Source organism: Triticum aestivum, chromosome 3B (genome assembly GCF_018294505.1).
Source record: "Triticum aestivum cultivar Chinese Spring chromosome 3B, IWGSC CS RefSeq v2.1, whole genome shotgun sequence".
Classification (NCBI taxonomy): Eukaryota; Viridiplantae; Streptophyta; class Magnoliopsida; order Poales; family Poaceae; genus Triticum; species Triticum aestivum.
In genome coordinates this window covers 522,446,150-522,467,919 of record NC_057801.1, presented here as the reverse complement: position 1 = coordinate 522,467,919, position 21,770 = coordinate 522,446,150, and positions in this window count along the sequence as shown.

The following is a 21,770-nucleotide window of genomic DNA, read 5'->3' as shown; positions in this document are numbered from 1 at the left end:
AATGTTCTGAAGAAATAATCAACTGAAAATAACGTTCCTGTGATTTATGAAAAATTATTCTCGTGCGTGCAAAAGTATCTGTTTTTCAGCAAGATCAAATTAACTATCACCCAAGATGATCCTATAGGTTTTACTTGGCACAAACACTAATTAAAACATAAAACGACATCTAACCAGAGGCTAGATGAATTATTTATTGCTAAACAAGAACAAAAATCAAAGATCACAAAAAAATTGGGTTGCCTCCCAACAAGCGCTATCGTTTAACACCCCTACCTAGGCATTAAAGCGAGAATAGATCTAGGTATTATCATGTTTGGTATTCAATTCATAGGTAGCTCTCATAATAGATAAATAAGGTAATTTGATTTTCTTCCTAGGAAAGAGTTTCGTGCCTCTCCTTAATGGAAATTGGAATCTAACATTTCCTTCTTTCATATCAATAACTAGCGGTGTGGCCCGCGCGTTTGCGCGGCTAGATTTAAATACATTTTGTGTATCTTATTTTAATTTTGAGATGTTCAAGTATATATATTTTATATGGGTTACATTAATTGTATTACATGACAACACCTTTTCATAATATATAAATCAGTCATTTTATGAATCAGTAAAGTGTTTTGACTTGGCACTCAAATCGGCATTGGATTGTTTCGGATTATTTTTGTTATTGTTACATACAATTACATTAAATATTTCGATAATATCTGAGTGTGGCGTTTCGATGCCCAGGCTCATCTGCACCCAGTTAGAAAAAATCACAAAAGATTCAAAAAGGTTCAAAATAATTGCATGGTAGAAAATTTATTGCCCGAGGTCCGCTCCAATTTTTAGATCATTTTCACATCTGAGCAGCTCTCAGCAAAAAGACAAATCGGGTTAGAACAGTGTGTGAACAGTAAACATTTTTACAAACCCCAAATTTGTCCTTTTTGCTGAGAGCTGCTGAGATGTCCAAATGATTTGAAAGTTGGAGTGGCCTCAAGCATCAAATTATGTACCACACAAAAAATGGTATTTTTTGAATGTTTCTCGTATTTGTTTTGATTTTTTTTTCATCACGGCGGGTGCAGCTGAGCTTGAGCTCGGAAGTGGTCTACCGATAATATCTTTCTTTCAATGCAATAGTTTTAGCATATCCTATTAAGGCGGCATTTGCATTATCTGACAAATAGGTCGATACACATAGTTATGGACCTAATACTTTATTATTGAAGCTCTACCATGCGAAGACTACAACTTTGGTACTAATCTCCACATTTCGTACAACAATGTGTAATTTCTATTAACTTTTGAAAATTTTGTATGCTTCTCTACTCTTGCTTCTCTTATTCTGCTTTGTGTCTCTCCCACCTGCTCATCGTGCCAGTAGCAATAGCAAAATGGACATGCATATTATTCACATGCCCACACTTGAGTAAAAAATTAGATTCTAACTTCCTTTGTCTGCAAAGAACTTCATCAAGTTTTGCTATGACAAACATGTGTATTAAACGACCTATGTACACTCGCTACTATTCTCTTCTCCAAGATTCTAATTTAAAATGGTCTTTTACCATCTCTTTGTCAAGTGCCATGCCTCTTTAATCTAGTCACCCTTGAATTGTTACATCTCACAACTACCAACAACAATTGTGTGGCAAATAAAGATGATGGCTCATTCTTTTCTACTCATCGTGGCACGAATCACCTCAACAACAACATGGTCATGTGTATGTTCATCAAATTTTAATTGAGTTTATACCTCAATAAATACTCCATATTTCATTTTTTTACTTTCCTAAATTGTCATTAAATAATTCCAAATTTTAGCTCTCTAGGCAAAGAGTGTTGTATTATTTATCCATCAAGTTAATTATTTATTCATCATAAGAAATTTCTCATATGTTAAATTGAAATAATTTTTTTACTCTCTATCCATATAATCCACATAATAAGAGTTGCATTCTAGCTACCGACCAATCTTTATGATTAAACATGAAAATGGTTCCCTTAGAAAAAATAAAATGGGCACGGCAGTAAATTTTAACGTAAGGTTAGTGAGCTAAAACATGTGCTTGTAATCCCTTAGTGGTTTCTTCAACTTTTGGGAACATCAAATTTCTTGAGATCTTTTGTACCGATGTTTATGAAAATTTCCTAAATCAAGATTCACTTATATATAATATCACAAATGATAAGTGTCACACGTGTAGCATAAAGTAACACCGCGCTTTTTTTTACACTAAAGTTGCCATCCGAACTAAAAACAATCAACAAAAAAACTGAAACTTGTCATCCAAACAGAAAGTTGATATGCTTCACAACTAAAGTTACCATCCTCAGATAACTAAACTCGCCATAAAAGAAGTTAGGTCGGATTTGCTTCGTGCCACACATATGACACTTATGAGAGTCCTATATTATTTGTGGACCTTAATAATATGTAATGATAGAGTAATACAGTTTTTACATCGTGCAAGAGTATGGATGCATCTGCGTGTTACCCGTTGATTGGATAATATTTCCGTGTAAGATATTATGTGACTTGAAGCCCCCAAAAGAGTGATTGGATGTAGGCTCCCTTGCATGTGCATAATTTATGTTTTGCGAAAGTCGCGTGTCCCTAATCTGGTTCTACACTTTACGCGTCAACCAAAATTATTTCATGTAAATCCTTTTTTTTGAAGTATTCTTCGCGGATCAATCAGTGTTTACTTCTGATACATATTGGACTTTCTAAATTAATTAGCATTGGTATCGTGCGTGTCCTAGGAGTACTCCTAGTTGGACTGAATCTCGCTTTTTTGTTGCCATGTATAGATACGTGATTTGAAGCCCCCCCCCCCCCCCCCCCCCAAAAAAAATAGTGATTGGACATAGGTTTCCCTGCATGTCCGTAAATTTGTTTTTCTAAAATTGTTTCCACGTATAGATACGTGAGTTGAAAGCCCAAAAAAATGAAATAGTGATTTGACGTAGGTTTCTTTTTTATGTCCATAATCTTTTTTTTCGAAAATTATTTCCATGTATAGATATGTGACTTGAAGGTAAAAAAAAAGAAATTATGACTGGAAGTATGTCCATAACTTCTTTTTCTCAAAAACTATTTCATGTACAGATATGTGACTTCGAGGCCCAAAAAAACTAATGATGGTTGATCTAGGTTCCTTGCAAGTCCATATTTGTTTTTCAAAAATTATATGTGCATAATTGCTTCTACCCTTGTACGTGTCAATCAAAATTTGTACATGGTCATTGTTTTATATAACTCCTTCTATCTTCTAATCTCAATTGTGACAATTAGCATCAACAGATATTTTTTTCATAATGCCGCACAAAATCTTGTATATATCATGTAAGAATGAATTGGCCCGATGGGTTACATGTAAAAAGCGTGCGACTGGATATAAGCTTAATCATCATGTATATAATTTTCTTATTAATAATGCCGCACATAAATCTGTACCAATTGCCTGCTATTTTTCCTTAGCATATCTATTGCCTACTGTTTTTTTTGAACTCGATCTATTGCCTACTGTTTATTTCTATTTTTTTGGAAGTGTTGCCTACCACTTGCTTTTTTGGGGGCGCCAACATCCTGGGTTTTTTTTGGGACCTCGCTGGCCTCTTGGTGTTTGGCACTATCAAGAGCATGGGCCGCTGGGTGCAAGGTGATCCCATGTACGGACGCTGCCCTTTGTTTTTTCTTTTTCTATTAGACGTCAAATCGGACTTGATTAGATGTTTCCTTATTTGCCCGTACAACACACATGATGATAGATTTAGATGCCCCTTTTTCTATACGTGAACGGCGTTGACTTTTTTTCCATCGTAGATAGATGTACTACGTGACATATTTTTTTAAGGATGTACGTGACATACTTGCTTTGCAAAACAATGTTGGTACACTATATTAGTATGTAATGTTTATATCTTTAAATCTTGATCGTTTATATCTAAAATTGATGGTTGAGATAATTTAATCTATGTGGATAAACGTGATGGCCTGTTTTACTTCTATTTTAGTTATATAATAGATTGCACCAATCGTTTTAAGGGAAGGTCTATCAAGAATAATAGGACATGAAGGATTGCAATCTATATCAAGAACAATAAAATCTACGGCACATAATTCCTATTAGCAACAATAAGAATATCATTAATCCTTCCCATAGGTTTCTTAATGGTGGAATCCGAAAGGTGCAAGTTTAAAGAGCAATCATCAAATTAACGGAAACATAACACATCACACAAAGTTTTTGGAATCATGGAAACACTAGCACCCAAATCACACAAAGCATAGCATTCATGATCTTTCATTTTAATTTTAATAGTAGGTTCCCACTCATCATAAAGTTTTCTAGGGATAGAAACTTCTAATCCAAGTTTTTCTTCATAAGATTGCATTAGAGCATCAACGATATGTTTAGTAAAAGCTTTATTTTGACTATAAGCATGAGGAGAATTTAACACGAATTTCAACAAGGAAATACAATCTATTAAAGGACAATTATCATACTTAAATTCCTTGAAATCCAAAATAGTGGGTTCATTGCTATGTAAAGTTTTGACCTCTTCAATCCCACTTTTACCAATTTTTGCATCAAGATCTAAAAACTCTGAATCATTGGGACGCCTTTTAACTAAAGTTGACTGATCTCTAGTCCTATCATTATCAAGATTCATATTTCAAAACAAAGATTTAATAGGAGACACATCAATCACTTTTAGATCTTCATCCCTATTATCATGAAAACTAGAAGAACTTGCTTTTACAAAGCAAACTTTTTTGCACGCATTCTAGCGGTTCTTTCTTTGCACTCGTCAATGGAAATTCTCATGGCTTTGAGGGACTCATTGATATCATGCTTAGGTGGAATAGATCTAAGTTTCAAAGAATCAACATCCAGAGATATTCTATCCACGTTCCTAGCCAACTCATCAATCTTAGGCAATTTTTCTTCAAGCAAAGCATTGAAATTCTTCTGAGAAATCATAAAATCTTTAACACTAATCTAAAAATAAGAGGGCAACTTGTTAAAATTTCCATAAGAGTTGTTATAGGAATTACCATAATTATTAGAGGAATTACTAGGGAACGTCCTAGGATTAAACTTTCCTCTATAAGCGTTGTTACGAAAATTGTTCCTACCAACAAAATTCACATCCATAGATTCATTATGATTTTAAATCAAAGTGGATAAAGGCATATCATTAGGATCAGAGGAAACACTCTTATTAGCAAACAATTTCATAAGTTCATCCATCTTTCCACTCAAAACATTAATCTCTTTTATCGCATGAACCTTTTTACCAGTAGATCTTTCGGTGTGCCATTGAAAATAATTAATCATAATATTATCTAGGAGTTTTGTAGCTTCTCCTAAAGTGATTTACATAAAAGTGCCTCCCCCGGCCGAATCTAAAAGATTTCTAGAAGCAAAATTCAATCCGGCATAATTTTTTTGTAAAATCATCCATAAATTCAAACCATGTGTAGGGCAATTACGTATCATTAGTTTCATTCTCTCCCAAGCTTGTGCAACATGTTCATGATCAAGTTGCTTAAAATTCATAATATCGTTTCTAAGAGAGATAATCTTAGTGGTAGGAAAATACTTAGAGATAAAAGCATCTTTGCACTTATTCCAAGAATCAATACTATTTTTAGGCAAAGACGAAAACCAAGTTTTAGCACGATCTCTAAGTGAAAATGGAAATAGCTTCAATTTAAAAATATCATTATCTACAACTCTCTTCTTTTGCATATCGCACAAATCAACAAAGTTGTTTAGATGTGTACAGGCATCTTCACTAGGAAGGCCAGAGAATTGATTTTTCATGACAAGATTCAACAAAGCAGCATTAATTTCGCAAGATTCGACATCGCTAATAGGAGCAATCAGAGTGCTTAGAAAATCATTGTTGTTGGTATTGGAAAAATCACACAATTTAGTATTATCTTGAGCCATCGTGACAAACAATCCAATACACAAGCACATAAGAGGCAAGCGAAAAAGAGGCGAACGGGAAAAAGAGGGCGAATAAAAAGGCAAGGGTGAAGTGGGGGACGAAAATGAGAGGCAAATGGCAAATAATGTAATGCGAGGGATAAAAGTTTATGATGGGTACTTGGTATGTCTTGACTTGTGCGTAGACTCCCCGGCAACAGTGCCAGAAATCCCTCTTGCTACCTCTTGAGCATGCGTTGGTTTTCCCTTGAAGAGGAAAGGGTGATGCAGCAATGTAACGTACATATTTCCCTCAGTTTTTGAGAACCAAGGTATCAACCCAGTAGGAGGCTACACTCAAATCCCTCGTACCTGCACAAACAAATAAGAACCTTGCAACCAACGCGATAAAGGGGTTGTCAATCTCTTCTCGGCCACTTGCAAAAGTGAGACCTGATAGAGATAATAAGATAAATATTTTTGGTATTTTTATGATATAGATTGGAAAGTAGAGCCGGGGGCCATAGGTTTCACTAGTGGCTTCTCTCAAGATATCATAAGTATTGCGGTGGGTGAACAAACTACTGTCGAGCAATTGATAGAAAAGTGCATAGTTATGAGAATATCTTGGCATGATCATGTATATAGGCATCACATCTGCGACGAGTAGATCTAAACGGTTCTGCATCTACTACTATTACTCCACACATCGACCGCTATCCAGCATGCATCTAGAGTATTAAGTTCATAAGAACAGAGTAACGCATTAGGCAAGATGACATGATGTAGAGGTATAAACTCAAGCAATATGATATAAACCCCATCTTTTTATCCTTGATGGCAACAATACAATACGTGCCTTGCTTCCCCTGCTGTCACTGGGAAAGGACACCGCAAGATTGAACCCAAAGCTAAGCACTTCTCCCATTGCAAGAAAGATCAAGCTAGTAGGCCAAACCAAACTGATAATTCAAAGAGACTTGCAAAGATAACAAATCATACATAAAAGAATTCAGAGGGGATTCAAATATTGTTCATAGATAATCTTGATCATAAACCCACAATTCATCGGATCTCGACAAACACACCGCAAAAAGTATTACATCGAATAGATCTCCAAGAAGATCGAGGAGAACTTTGGATTGAGAATCGAAGAGAGAGAAGAAGCCATCTAGCTAATAACTATGGACCCGAAGGTCTGTGGTAAACTAATCACAAGTCATCGAAGACGCTATGGTGTTGATGTAGAAGCCCTCCGTGATCGATTCCCCCTTCGGTGGAGCACCGGAAAAGGCCCCAAGATGGGATCTCATGGGTACAGAAGGTTGCGGCTGTGGAAATAGGGTTTCGTGGTGCTCTCGGATGTTTTTAGGGTATATGAGTATATGTAGGTGAAACAAGTCGGTCTGGGGAGCCACGAGGGGCCCACGAGGGTGGGGGCGCGCCTACCCCCCTGGGCGCGCCCTCCTGCCTCGTGGCCTCCTTGTTTCTTTCTTGACTCCCAATCCAAGTCTCCTGGATTGCATTTGTTCCAAAAACGACTCTCCCAAAGGTTTCTTTTCCGTTTGGACTCCGTTTGATATTCCTTTTCTGTGAAACACTGAAATAGGCAGAAAACAACAATTTGGACTGGGCCTCCGGTTAATAGGTTAGTCCCAAAAATAATATAAAAGTGCATAGTAAAGCCCATTAAACATCCAAAACAGATAATTTCATAGCATGGAACAATCAAAAATTATAGATACGTTGGAGACGTATCAGATGTCAAAACAAAGTTTCCTTGACGGTTTCCGTGAGGAAAGGTTGTATGTGATACAACCAGAAGGTTTTGTTGATCCTAAGGATGCTAAAACGTATGCAATCTCCAGTGATTCTTCTATGGACTAGAGCAAGCATCTCGGAGTTGGACCATATGCTATGATGAGGTGATCAAAGCTATTGGGTTTATACAAAGTTTGCAAGAAACTTGTATTTACAAGAAAGCGAGTGGGAGCATTACAACATTTCTGATAAGTATATGTAGATGGCATATTGTTGGTTGGAAACGATATAGAATTTCTGGAAAGCATAGAGGGTTATTTGAAAGGAGTTTTTCAAAGGAAGACCTGGGTAAAGCTACTTACATATTGGGCAACAAGATCTATAGAGATAGATCAAGACGCCTGATAAGACTTTCACAAAGCACATACCTTGACATGATTTTGAAGGAGTTCAAAATGGACAGTCAAAGAAGGAGTTCCTGCCTGAGTTGTAAGGTGTGAAGTTGAGTAAGACTCAAAGGTCGACCACCACAGAGGAAGGAGAAAGGATGAAGGTCGTCCCCTATGCCATAGCCATAGGCTCTATACGGTATGCCATCGTGTGTACCGCTACTGATGTGTTCCTTGCCACGTGTCTGGCAAGGGGGTACAAAAGTGACCTAGGAGTGGATCACTGGATAGCGGTCAAAATTGTCCTGTGAGGAATCAGGAAATGTCTCTTAGTTATGGAGGGGATAAAGAGTTCGGCGTACAACGTTACATTGATGCAAGCTTTAACAACTATCCAGATGACTCTGAGTAGAAAACCGGATACGTATAGTGGAGAAACCATTTGGAATAGCTCCAAGTGGAGCGTGGTAGCAGCATCTACAATATGACATAAATATTTACGAAGTACATACGGATATGAAAGTTGTAGACCCTTTGACTAAAACCTCTCTCACAAGCATAAAATGATCAAACTCCATAACTCACTGAGTGTTAATCACATGGTGATGTGAACTAGATTATTGACTCTAGTAAACTCTTTGGGTGTTAGTCACATGGTGATGTGAACTATGAGTGTCAATCACACGGCGACGTGAACTAGATTATTGACTCTAGTGCAAGTGGGAGACTATTGGAAATATGCCCTAGAGGCAATAATAATTTGGTTATCATTATATTTCCTTGTTCATGATAATCGTTTATTATCCATGCTATAATTGTATTGATTGGAAACTCAAATACATGTGTGGGTACATAGACAACATGTCCCTAGTGAGCCTCTACCGGACTAGCTCGTTGATCAAGGATGGCTATGGTTTCCGATTCATAGACATGAGTTGCCATTTGATGACGGGATCACATCATTAGGAGAATGATGTGATGGACAAGACTCAAACAATGAACATAGCATATGATCGTGTCAAGTTTATTGCTATCATTTTTTGCATGTCAAGTATATGTTCCTATGACCATGAGATCATGCAACTCATTGACACTGGGGAGTACCTTGTGGTGTCCCAAATGTCGCAACGTAACTGCGTGACTATAAAGGTTCTCTATAGGTATCTCCGAGGGTGTCTGTTGAGTTGGCATGGATCAAGACTTGGATTTTTCACTCTGTATGATGGAGAGGTATCTTAGGGTCCACTCGGTAATACAGTATCACAATGAGCTTGCAAGAAATGTGACTAATCAGTTAGCCATGAGATCTTGTATTATTGAATGAGTAAAGAGACCTGCCGGTAATGAGATTGAACTAGGTATGGAGATACCGACGATCGAATCTCGGGCAAGTAACATACCGATAGACAAATGGAACTACATACAGAATTAGCTGAATCATTGACGTCAAGGTTCGATCGATAAGATCTTCGTAGAATATGTGGGAACCAATATGGGCATACAGGTCCCGCTATTGTTTATAGACCATAGAGGTGTCTTGGTCATGTCTGCATAGTTCTCGAACCCGCAGGGTCTACACACTTAATGTTTGGTGATGATATAAGTATAGTTGAGTCATTATGGTGGTTATCGAAGATTGTTCGGAGTCTCGGATTAGATCCCAGATGTGATGAGGAACTCCGGAATGGTCCGCAGGTGAAGATCGATATATTGGACGAAGGGTATTGGAGCCCGGAATTGTTCCGGGGGTACCGGGTGATGAGTAGCGTCATCGAAAGGGTCTCCGGGGGGGGGGGAGACAAGTGTTGGAGGTCCCCATGGGCCAATGGGAGAGGGCAAACCAACCCACTAAGGGGCCGAGCTCCCCTCTCACCACATCTCACATAACCAGGAGGGTTGGGGGCGCCCCCTAGGGCTTCCCACCTCCCCACTTGGGGGGCAACTCACCCTAGGGGAGATCCTATCTGCCATGGCCACCGCCCCTTAGCGGAAACCCTAGGGGTGCCACCCCCTCCTCCCTTCCCCTATATATAGAGAGGTAGAGAGATGGTAGCCGCACCCCAGAGAACGCATCTCCACGCCACGGCACTGCTTCTCCTCTCCCTCGCATTCCCCCGCCTCTCTGTAGCGCTTAGCGAAGCTCTGCTGAGATTCCGCCACCACCACCGCAACCACGCCATCGTGCTGCCGGAGGACTCGAGCTACTGCTTCACAACCGCTCACTGGATCGAGGAGATGAAGGCCTCATCAAGCCGTACGTGTGTTAGACGCGGAGGTGCTGTCCGTTCGGCACTTAGATCGTGAGTTCACGGGACCGGTCATGATTGGATCGTGAAGACGTTCGCGGGACGGATCATGATTGGATCATGAAGACGTTCGACTACATCAACCGCGTTTCTTAGTGCTTCCGCTTAGTGATCTACATGGGTATGTAGATGCAATCTCTCCTCTCGTAGATGGTCATCTCCTACATTGATCTTGGTGAGCGTAGGAAAATTTATGTTTCCCATGCAACTTTCCCCAACTATTAATACTCAAACCTTTGGAATTTTTCCTAAGGACCCTGGTTTTGGTAAGACAATTGTGAACAGAAGAGACAGAAGAAGACACAAATTTCCATGCTTCTCTAACCATCTGATGGAAACTAGGTAGAGACAACCACCATTTTTCAGACCTAAACATTTTGGGGTTGAAGATTTCCTAGCCCCGGTATCCAACACCAGGGAAGTCTGATCACTTCCCACTCCAGGAAAAGCAGAGAGGGAAGACAGTGGGAAGTGGGAATATGATAAGTCTCCAACATATCTACAATTTTTGCTTGTTTCATGCTGTTATTTTATCATTCTTGGATGTTTTACTTGTTTATATCAACTTTATATCATTTTTTGGGACTAACCTATTGATATAGTGCTAAGTGCCAGTTGCTATTTTTGCTTGTTTTTTACTTCACTGAATATCAGTACCAAACAAAGTCCAAACGCAGCAAAAAAAATTGGCAATTTTTTACAGACCAGAAGACACAACTTGGGCCAAAGAAGTACCAGATGGGGCTCCGAGGGGAGAACAACCCACCTGGGCGCGCCTGGGGGACCAGGCGCACCCTGGTGGGTTGTGCCCACCTCGGCCGCCTCCCGCACCACCTCGTCACTCTATAAATACCCCAATATTCATAAAACCCTAGGGGAGTCGTCGAAACGCAATTCCATCCACCACAAGTTCCAGAACCATCAGATCCAATCTAGACACCATCATAGAGGGGTTCATCATCCTCTAGTGCCTCTCCGATGATGTGTGAGTAGTTCATCATAGACCTGCGGGTCCCTAGTTAGTAGCTAGATGTGTTCCTCTCTCTCTTTTGATTCTCAATACAATGGTCTCTTGGAGATCTATTTGATGTAACTCTTTTTGTGGTGTGTTTGTTGGGATCCGATGAACTTTGAGTTTATGATCAGATCTATATCCATGAAAGTTAATTGAGTTTTCTTTGATCTCTTATTTGCATGATTACTTATAGCCTCGTATTTCTTCTTCGAATCTTTGGTTTAGTTAGGCCGACTAGATCAATTTTTCTTGCCATGGGAAGAGGAGTTTTGTGATGGGTTCGATCGTGCGGTTTTCTTTCCCAGTGAAAGAAGGGGCAGCCAGACACACATGTATCATTGCTATTATGGATAACAAGATGGGGTCTATTCCTAGATGAATAGATCTTGTCTACATCATGTCATCGTTCTTATTGCATTACTCCGTTCCTCCATGAACTTAATACACTAGATGCATGCTGGATAGCGGTCGATGTGTGGAGTAATAGTAGTAGATGGAGGTCGGAGTCGGTCTACTAATCTTGGACGTGATGCCTATGTAATGATCATTGCCTAGATATCATCATAATTACTAGAGGTTCTATCAATTGCCCAATAGTAATTTGTTTACCCACCAGATGCTACTTCTCTCGAGAGAAGCCACCAGTGAAATCTACGGCCCCCGGGTCTATTCTTTATCATATTTGCTTTGAGATCTATTATTCGCTTTTATTTTCAGATCTATTATTCCAAAAACCAAAAAATACCTTGCTGCAATTTTTTATTACTTATTTTATTTCATATTTTATTGAGATCTATTTATCCAATCTATCACAAATTTTGTCCCATTCACTTGACAATTTCTGGCACCGTTACCCGTTGAGGGATTGACAACCCCTCCTAATCGTCGGGTTGCAACTATTTGTTCTTTGTGTGCAGGTACCGTTTACATTGTGTTGCTTGGTTGTCCTACCCGATTGATACCTTGGTTTCATAATGGAGGGAAATACTTACCATAGCTGTGCTGCGTCATCCCTTCCTCTTTGGGGAAATACCGACGTAGTTCAAGCAACATCATAAGGAATTTTTGGCGCCATTGCCCGAGAGACATCATCAACATCTATCAGGTTCCTAATCACAAATCTCATCTCCTTACAATTTACATTGTTTTCCATTTGCCTCTCATTTTCATCTCCCCCACTTCACAAAAATTTGTTGTTTTATTCGCTCTCTTTTTTGTTCGCAGTTTTCTCGTCAGATCTGTTTTGTGTACAATCTTGCTTGCCTCTTTTGTTGTTAGGGATAGTTCTTCCTCTATTGCGTGCACCCCTGAGAACTAAGTTTTTAATTTCAAACAAATGGGAGGGGAGAATCTAGAAGATGCTTGGTACAGGATTTGCAATGCTCATAATAGATCTGTTTGTAAGCAATCTACCGTTGTTCTTCTTCGCTCTTTTTATGTGGGGATCACTACTTGGTATAGATTTTTCCTTGATACGATTACCGGTGGAAATTTCTTGATGTGTACTTCTTTATATTCTTTTAATGCTATGGGAAATCTAGTGGGTTAACCACCTCTTATGATGAATGAAACAACTTTAACTCTCGAGCATGTTATGGAAAGGTTAGATGCTATTGAAAATAAAATGCTCAGTAAAGAAAACATTGAAAAATTAGATAAAAGGATGCCAATCTTGCTAATAGAATTGGGTCTAAAGCTGGGGATGCTCTTAAAGTACTAAACGAACAAGAACCCGCGTTCAATGAGAGAATAGAAGAGAGCCCCGCTAGACTTGATAAGTTGGAAGAAATTTTTAGTAATCTAAGCACAACTTTTTCTTCCACTAAAACTATTGAAAAAGCTCTCAAAAAAATTGGCATGATTAATCAAGTCACTAAAAAAGGGTACAACATCTAATAATAACAAATAAGATCTTAAGATGATTAGTATTCACCCCAATTTTGTTGAAATGGTAAAAGACCTTATTTGCAAGAATGAATTTTTCAATCTTGTTCCTAGAAGTATTGTTATTGAAAATTTGTATGCCAAATCTTTAAAGAATTATAAGTGTTTGATTGAGGAGTTGGAAACTAAAAATGACAATACTTGAATCTATGCATTAGCCTGGCTAGGAGCATAAAACGATAGCGCTTGTTGGGAGGCAACCCAATGAATAAAATTTATTTTTGCCTTTTTCTTTCTTTTCTTGAGTGTTTTCACAATTATGCCTCTATTATGATTGTGTTTTTTATGTTTTAATTAGTGTTTGGGCCAAGCAAAGTCTTTGGGATCATGTTGGGTGATAGTTGATTTGATCTTGTTGGAAAACAGAAAATTTTATGTCCAGTAAAATAGTTTTAGAAGATCACAAAAGCGACGAAAAATTCTGAATTTTTTACACAAGATTTATATACAAACTAGAAGTGTGACCCACACATTTGCACGGCTAGATTACATATGGTTATATTTAATATTATTTATTTTGGTACGATTATGGTGCATCATTATATCAAAGGTATATGTCTTGTGAGAACATGATTACATTTTTGTAGAAATTACAATTGTCATGGCTTGGCACATAAGGCTATGGACTTCTATGTAGGTCTCAAACTTTACCTCTTGTATTGCTTATCCCCCGATCTCCTCTTCATACCAATAACCTTTATAGAAATTCTTCAACGATAACAAAATATTCCCTATGTTCCTTTATATAAAGTGTATTAATTCTTTGATAAAATTCCAATTTGTAAGATGCATTTGTTCTAATTCCTCATAATTCCACAATGTAAGCTACATAGATAATTTTTATCTGAACTGGGGGATCTCCTTCTGCATTCGCCTTCTCTGTGAATTTAGCACAATGGTGTATATGCCTCCAAGATCTAGAGCATCATCATATATTATTTGGCCATTGAATAAGATGTCTAATTATTACTATATAATATGTAAAATTGCTGAAGCATTTTCCCTCGCATCATCATGCATTGTTCTCTTTGATCATGTATATGCTATATTTAGTTCATTTTTATAGTAAATATCTAATTTAATAATATAATTCTTTTCCTACATGATATTTCTTGTAAGGTTCTCTATATCACTCCCACAATTGGTCATCTTTTATCATGCTCCTTGTTTTTCCTATTCCACTTGGCATTCTATGGTAATATAAGTATGCATATGGGAAATTGAGCTTGGTGGACATATAGTCTTACCACCTAGGTTCAAGCAAAATAATTGGGGGACTCATATATGTTGTACTATCAGAAGCTCTCTTACAAACTTCCATCAAAAAAAATTTAAATAGACATATACATGTATTCATCAAGAGTTTTGAAACCACCCACCTTTCTTTGACCCCTTTTGTAGTCTTGTTCTTTCTGATTGCACTCATATTCTTTTTCTAGAGTCACATTCTTGAATAATTGACATGTGAAACCACCCACCTTTCTCTCACTCCTTTCATAGCATTGTTCTTTCTGATTGCACTGACATTGTTTCCCTGGAGTTGTGATTATGATTTTTCGTTCAATCAAATCTTGTCTGTGTTTTCCTTAGTTCACAAAATTAGGACTATCACATTTTTGTGTGAGTAGTAGCGTGCCTCTAAATGATTTCAACTCGCTTCATGTAATTTGCTTTCCTATGTTGCGTTTGCAAATGGGACAATACACATGTAAGTGTGTTTTGAAAATTCAGTACTATTAAAAAAATAACCATAGGCATTTGTGTATTAATCGAAAGAGACTTTACAAATTCTCAATTATTAATTTCTTATATGTGTACCATCCATAAAATAATTTCTTAGGATAGAAAGGAAATTCCATATTGTCATGCCTCCCACATAGAATAAAACCATCATGAAAAATACAATTACAGTCTTAATGATATGTTAATTTTATTGATCGTTAAGGTTCAAGTCTGCCGATCATGTGCCAATATAGCTGACTAAAAGAACTCATCCCATTAGTTCTATTAAAACAATTCAGCTCATGTTGAAAAACTTATAATTTATAATATGGAGATATCAATTAAGAAATGTCACCTTGAAGATATTTGTGTTTTGCCATGTGGTACTAATGACGAAAGCATGATGGTTGATAATGTTTTATCACTCGATCCAAAGATGGTTGGAAGCTTACAATGAATATTCTCCGCAGTGTGGATGTGGCGTTTTCTGACACTACATGCATGCTCTTGTAGAAGACCCTCAAGTATTCAAGGTGGATTGTCCAATATGGTGCATGTATAACAAAACCTAGACCGCCTCTTTGTTGTTGGATCACACAGTTGTAGGTCATTAGCAACAACAAAGAGCCATTCATTTCTTATCCTGGGCTTGCAAGGGATAAATAAGATGGCAGTGATGTAGGAACGAGAAATATTGTTGCACCAATACTTGCAACGGGTAGAGTATGTAAAGAAGAAATACATGTACGTACCTTATATCCCACTAATGCATGAACATATCATATATCTGTATCCTAGCCGGTACTCCCCTCCCTTGTTCGGGCACACCTATCTGCCAAAGTGTATAGCTCATGCACAGTCTTGGGCAACCGGACGTTCATCTTGAACGTATCTTACGATTGCGTACGTTTGACTGGAACACAACAATCATAGCTGTCGGGTGGATGTCTGGAATGTTCCTGTGCACCTGACTAAAAAAATACACTTTCGTGATGATACGTGTTTGTCACAGTAGGTCCTGTTTTCTGTCATGCATGTACATCCATGATGATTTTATGACAGAATCAAGATAGTCATACCTGTGCTGTCGTAGAAGTGTTCCATGACATTACCAAAATTATCATCACGGAAGTGTCCACTTCCATGACGCTAAATGCCGCATCATGGAAGTGCTCTCGTCAAGGGTGACCGACACGTGGCATCCACAGTAAGGGTCGCCGTTAAGCTATCGGGTCCGGTTTTGGATCCGATAACCCGCTAACAACTACGACCAATGCCGATTTTCCACGTGTAAAATTCTCATTGGCTGACGGAACCACGTGTCAGTTCCGCATTGGCACATGTGTCACTCATCCAATGGGCGAGATGCGCCTATGATATTTTGACACGTCGATCGGCCCAAAAGTGGCCCATAAAGATTAAATGGGTTGGCCTAACTAAACACCCACAAGATTTAGCGGACCATAATGGGCAGGCCCAGCTAAAGGCCCACAAGATTTTGCAGACCATAATGGGTCGGCCTAGCTAAAGGCCCAACATTCTCAGTTAATGCCCATACGGCTAGTGTCAAATCGGCCCGTCAACAGGCCGTCCTAAACTTGTCATCATCGCGGCCCATGGTCACCTCTAGCCCATTAACAGTCCGCTAAGTATTTGGGCCGAATTACGGCCCGGTGTGTTTCGGGCCTATTAAAGGTCCTCCTTGATTTGGGCCCATTTATAGGCCATTGAATCTTTCGGCCCATAAACGACCGTGAAGGATTTGGGCCATATTCGGCCATGTCTATCATTCGGCCTGTTAGAGGCCCACTAAAGATTTGGGCCACTTTCAGCTTGTTGTGACTTCCGCTTGTTAACGTCAGATGAAATCCATGGGCCTGATGTGGCCCAACGTCACATCGGGCCTACTAACGGCCCATATAAAAATGACACTAATCAATCCCGACCAAACTTCCGGCCTGTTAAAGGCACGTGTAGTAGGTCAGCGCATTTATGACCGGTCTGAATTTTGGCCTATGAACGATCAGCATTGTAAATGGGACATCATTTCGGCCTGCTAAGACCAGTGGGTTATTTGGCACAATCAGGGGCCAATCTCACTTTCGGCCTATTAAAGGCCCATGTTTTTTACGAGCTCAAGATATTTACACCTGTAAATGGCCTATTGTTACTAAGGGCCCAAATTATGTTTAGGGTTGTTAAAGGCCCACTATGGTCACAGGCCTACCAGAAAAATTTGAAAGGTTATGCCGATTTAGGCCCAGATATTTTTAGTGGGCTACATGAAAATTTTGGCCCATAATCGTTTTTAGCCCAATTCGAATGGGCCCGATGAATGTTGGCATGTTGGGCTCCTACGAAGCTTTCGGCCGAATACATTACTAAGATAAACCTACCATGTACAAAAATAGTGTCGTAATTACTGCAGCCTTTTGCAGCATCATAAATGTTGTATCACAACAAAATAAATTCCAACCATACAACAAAAGGCCTGTTGGCATAAAGTTTATAGTCCTTGCAAATAAAAGCACCATTAGATGTATAGAATAACAAACCATTTGACCCGATTACTAATGTTTCAGGCTGTAAAATCAGATGGAGTAGCACGATCTTCCCCTTTTTTCTGCCATTGCTCTTGAACAACGAAGCAAATGTCAGGTAGTCTGGTTTCAAAACCATTCATATCTTGATGAGAATTGTCAAGCACTATTCTTGTTTCCAGAACGACGTCCATTAGGGTTTGGACTTGTGTCTGGAGCACAGATATATCACTCTGTCTAGCCCAAAGATTTTGTTCAGTAGGCGATTTGGACGAGGTTACCTTGACAACCAACCCAGAATTATGCAGGAAGGTGCTTTTTGCACTGTTTGTGGAGAGATACTGACGCACTGCAGCAAGAGGTGACATTGTGCCTGTGGTAGCCTCGTCACCTTCAGGTGGTTGTGGTTGTTCAATCATTTTTCCATAGCTTGCTGAAAGTTTGAACTTGTAGATTAGTGTACCAGATAAGTTACTAATGAGATAAAAACAAACAAAGTAGGTTTCACATTTATACATAACTTATTTTGGTTAACTACTGTAATACATGACCATGTATTGTAGTGCCAACTACATAATAGAATCACTTTCGGAACATATGTCCATGTAGCATGCCTACTGTATTGTCTATTTCTTCCCGTTCGTTAACATATAAGGATAAAGAGACATGGTTTAAAGTAGGATGAACATAGTATGACATCATTCATATCATGAGAAAACAGATATAAAACAAACAGGCTATTGTATCATTGTGTGCGCATGTGAACATCACAACTAGATTACAGATCGAGACCAAAAGAATATCCTTCATCTCTTTTACCATGTAAGGTGAAATGGTACGTTAAAACAACTGTGTATAAAAGTAAACAGAGTAACTGACATTGGCTGCAAATGAAGCAGTTAAATTAACACCTCACAGTACCAATCAGGTCGAAGGTAGGAGGAGTAAGGACTTGCAACAGCGGCATGAACTGGTGTGCTCATGCCCTTCATCTTGCTGGTGTGCCAATCCTTGAAGATTTGCACTGCATTCGGTTCAGGTTCTATTTGGTCCGCGTGGGCTTTCCTCTGTATTTGGGACAAGTCAATATAGATATGATAATATGGCATAGAAAAAAGAAGGAACTAGTGGCTATTTACAAGAGCCTCGCAGTGTGCAATATAGAAAAAATATCCTATTGCATTACAAAAAAATACACTTCCGTGATGATACGTGTTTGTCACAGTAGGTCACGTTTTTTGTCATGCATGTACATCCATGACGATTTTATGACAGAATCGAGATAGTCATACATGTGCTGTCGTAGAAGTGTTCCATGACATTACCAAAATTATCATCACGGAAGTGTCCACTTCCATGACGATAAATCGCGCGTCACAGAAGTGCTTTCGTCAAGGGTGACCGACACGTGGCATCCACCGTAACGGAAAGATGTTAAGATATCGCACTACTAGGAAAAGGCATGCTAGTGGCGCACCAGTTTTGCCTTCTAATGGCGCACTACTGGTGCGCCACTAGCATCACACCATTAGTATCTGGTGTTCTAATGGCGCACCACGTAGTGCGCCATTAGAATTGCCCATAGTGCGCCATTAGAATTCCTCCCAGGGTAATGGCGCACCACATAGAAGTGCGCCATTAGTAACAAATTTTTTTCAATTTTTTTTATATTTTTTAATTTTTTTTCATTTTTTTCGTTTTTTCTTAATCTCAGGTCACTATGGCTTAATCTTGGGTCAATATGCTTAATCTCAAGTCAAATCGCACTCCATGGTCAAACTTCCCGAAAGGTCACTCATCCTCACACTACTCCAGCCCAAGCACGCTTAACTTCAAAGTTCTATCCAACCCCAGCAACAGGTCACTTCACAGGCACTTGTTGGTATATCTAGCATATCAATCCTATTATACCTTGTTGATGTCTAGGACTTTGTTCATGTTCATGACTATGATGAAATTTTGAAAAATATTTCAAACTTCCCGGTCATATTACGTATCATTTTTTGAAAAAAATTCAAAAAAAAAAAATTCAAAACCAAAAAAATAATTCTGTTACTAGTGGCGCACCACATCCACGGTGCGCCACAAGTAAGTTTGAATTTTTTTGCCTCTAGATCTTGAAAGCCCCGTAACTTTTTTTGTTAGGTTTTTGGGGATTTTGAAAATATTTAACGGGGTTCCCCCAGTTAAATTCGGATGTAACATTTCGAGTAGATGATTTTTCATATAAAAAACTTTTTAATCCGAGTTCGTATGCAAAAGTTATGCCCATTTTACAAATTTGCAGAGAGATTTTGCAAATAAAGTCGAAATTCATATTTGTAAATTTTCCCAAAAACTAGACCACATATCACATGGGAAACTTATTTTCTTTTATTTTTTTGACATTTCCATCATTTTCTTTTATTTTTTTAAAACTGAAAAGGCAGTCCACAAGGGGGTGCATTCGGTGTTGGGCCAAATTAGTAATGGCGCACCGTGGGGTGGTGCGCCATTAGTAGTTAAACTAGTAATGGCGCACCACCCCACAGTGCGCCTTTACTAGTTTTGACAAAAAAATAAAAAATTGAATTTTTTTTGAATTTTTTTGAAAAAAACTTAGTAATGGCGCACCAGTGGACAGTGCGCCATTACTAGTTAAAACTAGTAATGCACCATTACTATTTAAAACTAGTAATGGCGCACTGTCCACAGGTGCGCCATTACTAACATTTTTTTTTTTACTTTTTTTTTCAAAACTACTAATGGCGCACGGTGGGTGTGGTGCGCCATTACTATGTCAACTAGTAATGGCGCACTATCCCACGGTGCGCCATTAGTAACAATTTTTTTGAATTAGTTTTTTCAAAACTTCTGATGGCGCACCACACATCAGGTGCGCCATTAGTAATATATTACTAATGGCGCACCTGTATGTGGTGCGCCATTGCTATATACTAATGGCGCACCACACATGTGGTGCGCCATTAGTGTCCATTCCATCTATAGCCGTTTTCCTAGTAGTGTCGGGTCCGGTTTTGGATCCAATAACCCATTAACAGCCCCGACCAATGGGGATTTTCCACGTGTAAAATCATCATTGGCTGGAGGAAACACGTGTCGGCTCACCGTTGGGATAGATGTCATCCACTCATTGGACCCAAGGCACCTATGATACATTGACACATGGCACGGCCCAACAGAGGCCCATTCCTATGAAAAGGCCGGCCCGTTTGACTTGGTCAAAAGGTGGCGGGCCGGCCCACGGAAAGCCTGTTAACGTCATGTTCGCATATAGCCCATTTACAGCCCGCTAACCCAGGGCCCGTTACGACATCTCCGAATTAGGCCCAATAGCTTCATCTGGGCCGTCCAATATTATTCCAGCCCATTTTAACTTCCGGCCCATGTATGGCCCATGACATCTTTCGACCCATATGATGCCCTTTGTAACTCTTGGCCCATTAACAGCCTGTGGTGAAACTGGCCCGTAATGAACAGTGTAATACTTTATACCCATTAACCGCCCATTATTCCACTGGGTTGTTTCCAGCCCAAGTTATCTTTCGGCCTTCTCAGGGCCCATTTATTCTTTGGTTCATTTTCGGCATTTGGTTACTTATGGACCGTTACTATCATTTTCTGCTTGTGGGCCAAATTCAGCCCGTCGTTACAGTCGGCCCGTTTGTGGCCCGTTAATATGTTGGGCTGTTTTCATGTCAAAAAAATAATTGGGCTGTTTTCATAGAGTTATCTAATATGGCCTATTAACGACCCGCTATGGTCCATGAATAGTACGACCCATAATTGGTGAAATGATGATACGCCCCGTAGAAGGCCCATGGATCGTATGGCCCGTAGAAGGCCCATGGATCGTACGACCCGTAGAAGGCCCATCGATCCTACGGACCGTATAAAAGGCCAATGGATCTTACGGCCCGTAGAAGGCCCATGGATCATACAGCCCGCAGGGGGGCCATGGTTACAACAGTCCGTGTGTTGCCATAATTATTTTGGCCTAGTTACCAAAAATAGGCTATTGTGGCCACTAGAAGAACACAGAAAAAGAACTGCAGTGACTACAAGCAAACAACTAAACCAGACAATAAGGAAATAAATAAGCAATCAATTAATGCTAGCCTATTACCTCTATTACACATATTACATCCACTGGGCATCAA